This window comes from Gastrolobium bilobum, unplaced genomic scaffold, assembly GCF_033153095.1.
Source record: "Gastrolobium bilobum isolate Gb01-03AN ecotype WA unplaced genomic scaffold, APGP_CSIRO_Gbil_v1 utg5059, whole genome shotgun sequence".
In the NCBI taxonomy this organism is placed as follows: Eukaryota; Viridiplantae; Streptophyta; class Magnoliopsida; order Fabales; family Fabaceae; genus Gastrolobium; species Gastrolobium bilobum.
Window position 1 is genome coordinate 105,496 of NW_026896615.1, and position 9,479 is coordinate 114,974.

At 32.4% G+C, this 9,479-nt stretch overlaps 1 pseudogene; it reads right to left on the bottom strand.

The window, feature by feature from the left end:
• Positions 1 to 4,786: 4,786 nt before the first annotated feature.
• LOC133300984 (cytosolic Fe-S cluster assembly factor NBP35-like) lies at positions 4,787 to 8,941 on the bottom strand (annotated as a pseudogene).
• Between the last annotated feature and the right edge of the window lie 538 nt (positions 8,942 to 9,479).

A 9,479-nucleotide genomic window follows, 5' to 3' on the forward strand; every position in this document is an offset into this window, starting at 1 on the left:
CTCGTATTGTGATCCTACATGTGGAAAAACAAATAGTGTTGAGGAAGACAAGCTACCGAAGAAAAATATTACCTTGATATATGCGAATCTGAGAGGATTATTAAAAAAGGTTTTCGTTTTATCCTTTAACATAACACAACAAATTTTCTTACACTCATAATATTTTGTGGGGTCCACACTTTTTAAAACAAAAAAATAAATAAAAAATTAAGGCACGCAAAACGAATCTCTATAACATTACACAATCACTTTTCCTACAACATAACTCTTATAAAACCCTATTAAGAATATACACATTATTATTTAGGAAAAAGTGTGTGTCATTTCAAATAATATGAAGTTGTGTCATTTCAAGAGAGAGAAATAGATAGATAAAAGAAAAAGAGAGTTGACAAAAAAAAATAAAGAAAAAAATAAAGGTGTGGATCCCATCTTTTTGTGAGAAAGAAAAAATATAAGTTGTGTCATTTAAAAGGATAAATATTTTTCTCTATTATATATACATATCTCGCATGTTCGTTTTTTGTTATGTGACATGACAAAAGTATTTTATCTACAGAAAAATATTTTTGAAGTTATTGTAGATAAGTTAACTACATTTATTTCCAAAACGATATCATTTTGAGATTGAAAAGTTAAAAAATTATAATTATAAAGACTATAATAAAACTCAAATAAATTAAAATTATAAAAATATTATGATTTCCGTCCAAAAATGATGTCGTATTAGGCTTACTGCAGATAACTTATCTTCTGCAGTAACTGCAGATAACTTATCTTCCGCAGTAACTGCAGAAAAAACGAACCTTTTATCTATTCATATAAATTAAGTGTGAGTGTCACAATTAAAATAAAAAAGTCAAGATACGAAACTGTATCACATTAAAAAAGTTAGGATCCAGAATCGAATCCTATTGTAAAATGAAACATTGTCATTCTTATAATATGACAAACTTATTTTCGTGTGTATATATATATATATATATATATATATATATGTGTGTAACGTTGATATATTATTTTTGTAAGTTATAAATATTTTCATATCGATGTATCTTAATATTACAAAATTAAAATTATAATTGTTATATAAAAGAAGAAGGCTTTTCTTCGCCACATCGCATTTTTATTTTTTTTCTTAATAAAGTCTTCGTCAACGTTATATTTATCTTAAATTAGTTAAGTCAATTCTCCTAAATATTCCTATCAAGTATACTTTGAAAGTAACGAAAAGTTTTAATTATGATTAAATTTTGATATAAAACAAAAGAGTTAATAAGGATTGATATAAAAAAAATTGATATTAGTTAATTAAAAATCTTAAGCATTTAATAATTGGAAAAAAGTATCTAATATTATCTTAGACAATTTTATCTAATATTCACTAAAATGATATCATTTTGAGATTAAAAAATAAAAAAAATGATAAAAATTATTGTAACCCTGAAATAAATTAAAATTATAAATACATCATGATTTTTATTAAAAAAATATTATTACGAAAAATATTAAATAAAATTATTTAAAATAACTTTAGAAAAAAGTAATCCAAATAATTGGCCGAATTCTCCTAAAAAAATCTTGGGCCAGTTTCTCTTTGTGTTGCGCCACGAATTATCGTTCTGTCACGCAGGCACGGACTTCTCCGTACACGTGTTAGCCCCGTTCAGTTTTCATTATTAGTAGGACCTTGTTATTGTGTTCATATTATTACCTTTCATTTTCTCTTCATAATGATTATTACCCCTTATTTGTATCGAAGTGTATATTCTGCGCATCTTTCGGATAGGTTCCCATCGTCCCTTCTCATTATATTTTGTTTATATAATTTAATTCTAACTTTTAGAATAAAATGTCAAGTTAATTTTGATGGCATTATGTCATATATATATATATATATATATATATATATATATATATATATATATATAAGGCTTAACATTTCTGCAGCAGCCGTAGATAGTGTTATCTACAGCTGACACAGAAAAGTGGGCTCCACGGCTTCTTAAAAAAAAAAAAAACTCAGGATCCGTTGCCGTATCCTAGGATTCGGACGTGTATCCTTGCTTGCTGTAGATACAGCAGCTGCAGAAATCATTTTGCTATATATATATATATATAAAATGGGTTATACATGTATAATGTTACATAAAAAGCACTGTTCGATCCTGCACAAACATAAGAGAAGAGAGAGAAAATGAGTTTAGAAAAAAGAAAAAAAAAATTGTGAACCCGTATGTTTTTGTTTGTGCAGGAAAACAACTTTTATTCTTATTACATAATATATACATTTCCCATATATAATTCAGTCTAATAATTCTGCCCTAGACAATTATTTTCTTTGTTGTTTTCTCCTACTCTCTTTTAAGTGCTAATAAGCCATTTTATTTTTTTGAATGAATACTTCAAAGCATTTAAACTATTTCCACCATTAATTGAAAATAGAGTAGGTCGCCTTGGACAGACTATATGATTAACCATATACATTTTTAAGATAAGTATAATTTGGTGAGGACCACATACAAACAATAATTCAATCCTTTATATACTTTGCTCATGGTTTTCATTTTCGAAGTATGCCCTAAATCATGCTACCAACTTGTTAAAAATTAGCCTCCCTCCAATAGTGGGACATTGGTTGCTGCTCATAATATTCTGCATTTTGTTAAACACTAGTTTATTTATAGATTATTTTATAGATGACAGAGTACAAATTGATGGAACCATATTGTGTCCCATTAGCTGGAGATGGAATGTTAGGAATCAAGTAATGTTTGGTTGAATGCAATCATTTTGAAGGAAATGAGAATGGGGATGGAAATTAAAGTGAGGATAGAATGAAATCGAACACCCATTCTTATATTGTGTTTGGTACTAATAAGAATGGAATGACTTATTTCATTTTTATTTTTTTTTTAAATATTTCAATCGGTTCATCACTTCGCTATTAGTCCAATTTGAAGCGAGTCTCGGGATTAAGGCTTTAAACCCCTTCCAAAGACTATACTGGGGAGGATCAAACACATACTCTCACCCCCACCTACTAAGTTATCTGACGCCAATTGAACTACCATCATTTGATCACTTATTTCATTTTTAGGTATGTGTTTTACGTTGCAAAAGCTCAGCTTGGCCTGATTTGTGCTAAAAAATTATGGGTGAGATGAGCCCAGACAAATTTTTGGGCCTACGAAAAACACATCTTGACCTAAAGGATCTTGGGTTAAACAGGTGGGCCATGTGGGCTGGACTATTATTGACAACTATATTTTGGTTAAATAGAGTAGTAATTCTTTCACTTTTGAGACAGCATTCCAATTCTTACAGTGTTCATTTTTATTCCAATATCCTAACCATTGCCATACTTGGAAATGAGAATGACCGTTCTATTCAATGCCCTCAAACCAAACATGCTTGGAGGAAATGAAAATATTGCATGATTCAAGTTGGAAAGCAAGAAAACATGCTAACAGATATATGAGATTAATACGCCTAGCAATCAAGATTTTATTGTAAAATTTGAGTAACGATACATTAAAACATGATAGGATGATAGAGTAAAAAAAAGTTTGACAACAACAATAAATAAAAGTTAATTGACTTAGTTTGAGAGTGCGTAAGAATTCTCCTTCTTACAGTTGGTTTGTTGAAGGTTGAGTATGGGATATGTAATTGCACGAACCTTAAATAATAGTAATCTACCTAAATTAAGGGCCAAATGAATCCTCAATTAAAAAACCACAGTAAATAATTATCTGATCTATTATTGAAATAAACTAACTAGATTAATCGCTAATTGTAACCTCACCTAACAAAGTAAAGAGTAGACTTCGTGGCATTGAGGGCAAATCATATTCGTGTTTATTATATACCAAAGCTTGACAATTGCTTGACTCATGGACAAGACCATAAAATCGACTTCCAAAGGAGAGTTAACATGCCACGTGTTATTCATTAAGAATAAAATTCCTCGAAATATTCATTAAGAGACTGTGCACTCACCCATAAAAGGCCCACTGACAGAATACGCACCTTCAATTAATTAAAAACTCAATCATCACCATGAATTATAACTTCGATATTATTATTTAATATTAGCTAGATTGGTTAGATTGAATAGTTTATTAGCTTTATATATATATTCTATGAGTTTTATTAATCTCATGTTAAAGAAGATAGTTATCTCATGTCATAAAGACAAATTAATAAGTTCCACCACCTAAAAAAAAAAAAGACAAAAAAAAATAGCACAATTATCGAAGGATGTGTAAGAGAAAAAACTTATGTCATATGACATAAAAATAGTTTTTTTCATATTCTATTTCCATTAAAATAAAAAATAAAAAAATAAGTTATTTCTTTTCGATAATCCCTGATCAAAGAATTTCATAATCGAAAAATTTACTAGATTATCTTCCGATTGTTTTAGAGAACAAATTGAGAGAGGATGACATCTAATGGAAATAAGAGTTATAAACTCGATTTGAATATCAAACTTTGAGCATTCAAAGATAATCTTGAAAATTTCCAATAATAATGCTCATTAACAAATCAATTCTTTCAACACTCCGTTCCTTCGGCTCGCAAGGATAGAATTAGTTTGCTGGTTGAAAAAATCATTTGACATCTATTTGACGCAAAAAATATTTTATGTCCATTAAGAAACACGACTTTGAGATAACTAATAAGAATTCACCACCGAGAATTCTTGTCATATATACATACACACACACACAATTTAGAATACCATTCTATATCGAAATTCATATAGAACAAACCATGATATTTTTATCGTGCTCCAACAATTGCATTGATAATATGAATTCTACAACAAGACCTTATTAACCTGCAGCAGGACTAAAAATAATATTATAATATGCAATGTATAACCAAAACCTCATTAATCTGCTGAGGCATGAGGATTATAAGGTGCAGAGTACACTGTATCAAGATCCCAAACAGCCCTCCTCACCTCTTCTTCGAAAGGTCTATCCAATCTCATAGCATTTTCTGAGCTAAAGGTCACCAATCCAAAGCCCGAAAGAAAGGACACGAGGACATCTCCAAGTAGAGACTTACATTAATAATCTCTACACCAATGGAATTATAATCTCTTTACCCTATCATCCATTTCCAACTTGTTACTCACATAATTATCCTTATACTAGCCACCCTAAGAAGAAAATAAAGTCAGAATTAGCATAGGTGCACGATTTGTCTATAAGTTTGCCTCAACGATCTAATCAAATCACCCCAAATATCCTGTTTTACCTTCCTTTAATGGCAAGATTGTAGTAATCATAATGTACAATAAAGGAGAAGAAATTCCAATAGAGAGGCTGCAATGTTTACCTTAGCATGACCATCACATCTGAGCAAATGAGCACAAAATTGTGGCAGTTTCAGCAGGTTAAAAAAGAAAGTAAATTAGCCTGCTAAATCACGCATACCTGCATCATTTAGTCCAACATTTTTTAATTAGTTAAATACACACCGACTTAGATGGTACATCCAAAATGGGTAAAATAACCCACTTAAACAATGAAAAGAAAACCGTTTTCACAAAATAAAAAACCTGTTAGTTTCCATCAACTGGTCTATAATCTTCTTCAATGATGGAGCACTCACAACACAGTCTTTATCAGCAAAGCAGGATCTGCCTTCTTCAGCTGCCTTACAAAGCTGTGGATCTAAAGGAACCTTGCCAAGAAATGGTACCCCCATTTCGTTGCACATCTTCACTGCTCCACCACCACTACTATCAAATACTTCACTGCAAGCAATCAAATTCAGCATTTCTGGTGCTTTTTCTCTCATGCATTCCCAAACCCACTCTGCAACATCTTTCTGCTCACCATTATCTGTCAGCTTCATAAACTTGAAATCGGTGATGGGCTAGCACAAGCCACTCATATTCTCGACAACCCCAAGAACTTTCACTCCTACTTTCTTGCAAAAATTCACTTCTTTTCTCACATCAGCGAGAGAGACTTGTTGAGGAGTAGTAACTATGATTGCACCATCTACTCCAGTGACATCAAGGCATTGAACAATTGAAATGTGTTCATCTGATGTTCCAGGTGGAGCATCAACAATTAGAAAGTCAAGTTCACCCCAGTAAACATCTTTCAAAAACTGCTTGATAAGACCATTTTTGCGTGGACCTCTCCATATAACAGCTTCATCAGGATCAGGAAGCATGAAACCAATAGACATGACCCCAAGGTTGGATTCCACATAGACAGGAGACCACCCAAGGTTGCTCTGGTGTATCTCTTGACCTTCTAGGCCAAGCATCTTAGGGATGCTTGGACCACAAATGTCAATGTCAAGAAGACCCACTTGAAAATCCCTGGCCGCTAAAGCAAATGCCAGCTGGGCAGAAAATGTGCTCTTGCCAACTCCTCCCTTTCCTGATAACACCAATATCTTATGTTTCACGGTAGCCATCCTTTCTGCAATGGCAACCAGATCTGCAGAAACAACTGTAGAAGACAAAGTGACAAATATTCTTAAAAATTAAGGCAATTCAATTGCTTCACATTTTGAATTTTCCAATTCAGAAATGCCCCATTTGAAACACAACCTAAGAGTTCTACAGAAAATAGCAAGAAAGCACATATTTTTTCCATCAAGAAAAAGTGCTCTATAACCATTAAAGATTTAAGGGAAAAGAAGACGAGCCAAAAAGAATATTTTTAGGATAAAAATAATCAGTTTCAGAGGACAATGAGAACATGTCATAAGCTAGCCAATTGTGCAAGCCTTCTGTCGGTGAAAGCATGACTAGGGTTGATCCCACACCATATATAAGCAGTGACAACAATGAGCCCGAGGAGAAACCATACTAAAAGCAATATCTACAAAGTGAGCACATTAGGTTCACAACACACTGAGAAATAGTCCCAAATTCTAGAATCATTAGCCATGGTGCCTTAACAAGCTTATATAAGTAAACCATGTCATTTTGAAGTAGTTGATAGTTGTTGGAAAGAAGCATAAAAGCATAGGATAAAGGTGGAGAGTACCAGCGTCAGGTCCTTTGGGGGCAGTGGCACAAATTTGCTGATTTGGGCATCCTTCGCATGCATCAGATTTCCCAGCAGATTCAGACTGAGGACCTGGGCAATCTGTAAATGCCACAATACAAAAAGACACAAGAATCATATTCATAAGCATAAATAGAAGCAAAGCGAAATTCCAAGAGAGAGAAAGAGAGTGAGAGAGACAGAGAGAGTAAGAAGAAGAAGAAAAAGAAAGAGAAGAAAAGAAAAGAAAAGAAAATGTATACATACGCTCATTGGCATTCTCAAGAATATCTCTGTTATCCATGGAAGCTCTTCTCGTGTTAAAGAGAAAAGGAAAGTTAGTTATTTGAAGCAAGGAAGAACACATGTGACAAATAAAGATGAGATAGACGGTTTAGGGGTTTGGTGGCAAACACCTAACTTGTATTGACAAGCAGAGAGTAAGAACTTAGAATCAAAGTAAAGGTCAAACTCAATAACAAAATGAGTTCATCAAACCAGTGCTTTAAACACTTGAATGGAAAAAATATAGAATATTGTTTCTTAATTAATTAAACTGTACACACGTTCATTCTCATATATAGACCTAGCTAAATATTTAGCTGCCTAAAATAATGACTAATCTATGGTACCAAAATAAGGACAAACCCCGGTGCACAAGGCTCCCCAATTTGCGAGAGTAGAGGTGAGGATTGATTCGATTATACACCGCCTTACCCTTGCATTTTTGCAAAGAGGCTATTTCATAGACGAAGAATATCATACAACAATTAAAATGAATATACGAAGAATATTATGGGGTAAAGGATGTGGGACTATTATAACAATCCCCCTCAAATTGGTGAATGAATATCTACCGTTCCCAGCTTGCCAGTAAGATCCTAAGTCCTCTTCATAAGAAGTTCTTTAGTTAACACATTTGCTAGCTGGACCGCTCAAGAAACATTTGTTGTGGTAATTAGTCCACTATCTAGTTTCTCCTTTATGAAATGTCGGTCTTTCAATATGTTTAGTTCTACCATGCTAAACCAAATTATGAGCAATGCTAGTTGTTTCTTTGTTGTTACAAAACAACATCATAGGATTTTCATACTTTCTCCATAGATCATCCAATATAATCTTCATCCATGGTAGCTCACAATCTTCATCCACGGATTTGGTTCCTAATATGTTCATAATATTAAATTCACACACACTAGAGCAGTCAATATGATATGGGCCATCCCACCCTATTCATCCTCAGCCCACATGAGCTATGGCTAAAAATCCCAAGGGCCAACCCATGGGCCTTTGAAAGCTTTAATAGCATTTTTTATTTAATAAAAAAGAAAAGAAAATCACAGCAAAATGATCTTATTGCTTCAACAACAACCTCTAACAGCAATATGAAGGTTGTTCAAACAAGTTAATCATAATTTTTCTGATGAATTATGAGCTCCAATAGTCTCTTCATACATTGATTAACATTAACAGGTGGAATTAGCTCATCCAGTTCAGTGTAAATAAGTGTTAGCTGCGGGTACTACACTACTACACATACATTCTTTGGCCCAGTGAAAGGTGAAAAGGGCAAAAATAGCAAACAGACCATGAAATAACTACTCATACAATATCCAATCTGATCATCCATTCAAAAAATTTCAAATACATAAAAACAAAACTAAAAGCTCCAAAAAAAAAAAAAAGTGTTGCATGAAAGCTACGCCCCTAAAATAACGCAAATTTAAAAACTAGAAGGATCAACAAGCCAAGTGAGTCGCAGATTTGAAAGCATACCGAAAATAGACAAGAGTTCAGAAGTAGACGCCGACGTCAATAGCAACCTCCAAACCAGGTGAGTCGCACTTTCCAACTTCAGAGAAGAAACAAACAACGTTTGGTTGCCGATAAAAGAGTAGAAAAAGGAAAAGAACCGCAATGGTGGTGGGAAAATGAAAATATATCGCTTTGTTGTTTTATTATTATTAGGAAAAAAAGAATCACTTGTATCTGTAATTTTTTTTTCTATTATATGTTCGTATAATTTGTAAAAAGTAAAAAATTACGGTGGTATATGTGATAAAAAAATATATCCTTTTACAAATCATAAGTCATATATGATAAAAAAATCATAAAAACATAGATAATTTTGAAATAAACTACAAGGGTATTAGTGAACTTTTTCCTTATTATTATTAAAAATTTTATGAATATAATAGAAAAATACCGTCTTACGTGCACATAAATATTGTGGGTTCCATTATATAAAAGGACAAAAAAAATTGAAGTGCCTCTCATGCTTTTTTGAGTGAGTAGGAGAAAGAAGTTGTGTTAAGTAACATAACACCTCTATTTTCCTATTACTAATTGGATTTAATGTTTTTACATTGAATACAGATAAGTTTTCTATATTCGGTCCCAAAATGATATCGTTTTGAGTTGAAAAAATATAATAAAAAGACTATTATAATC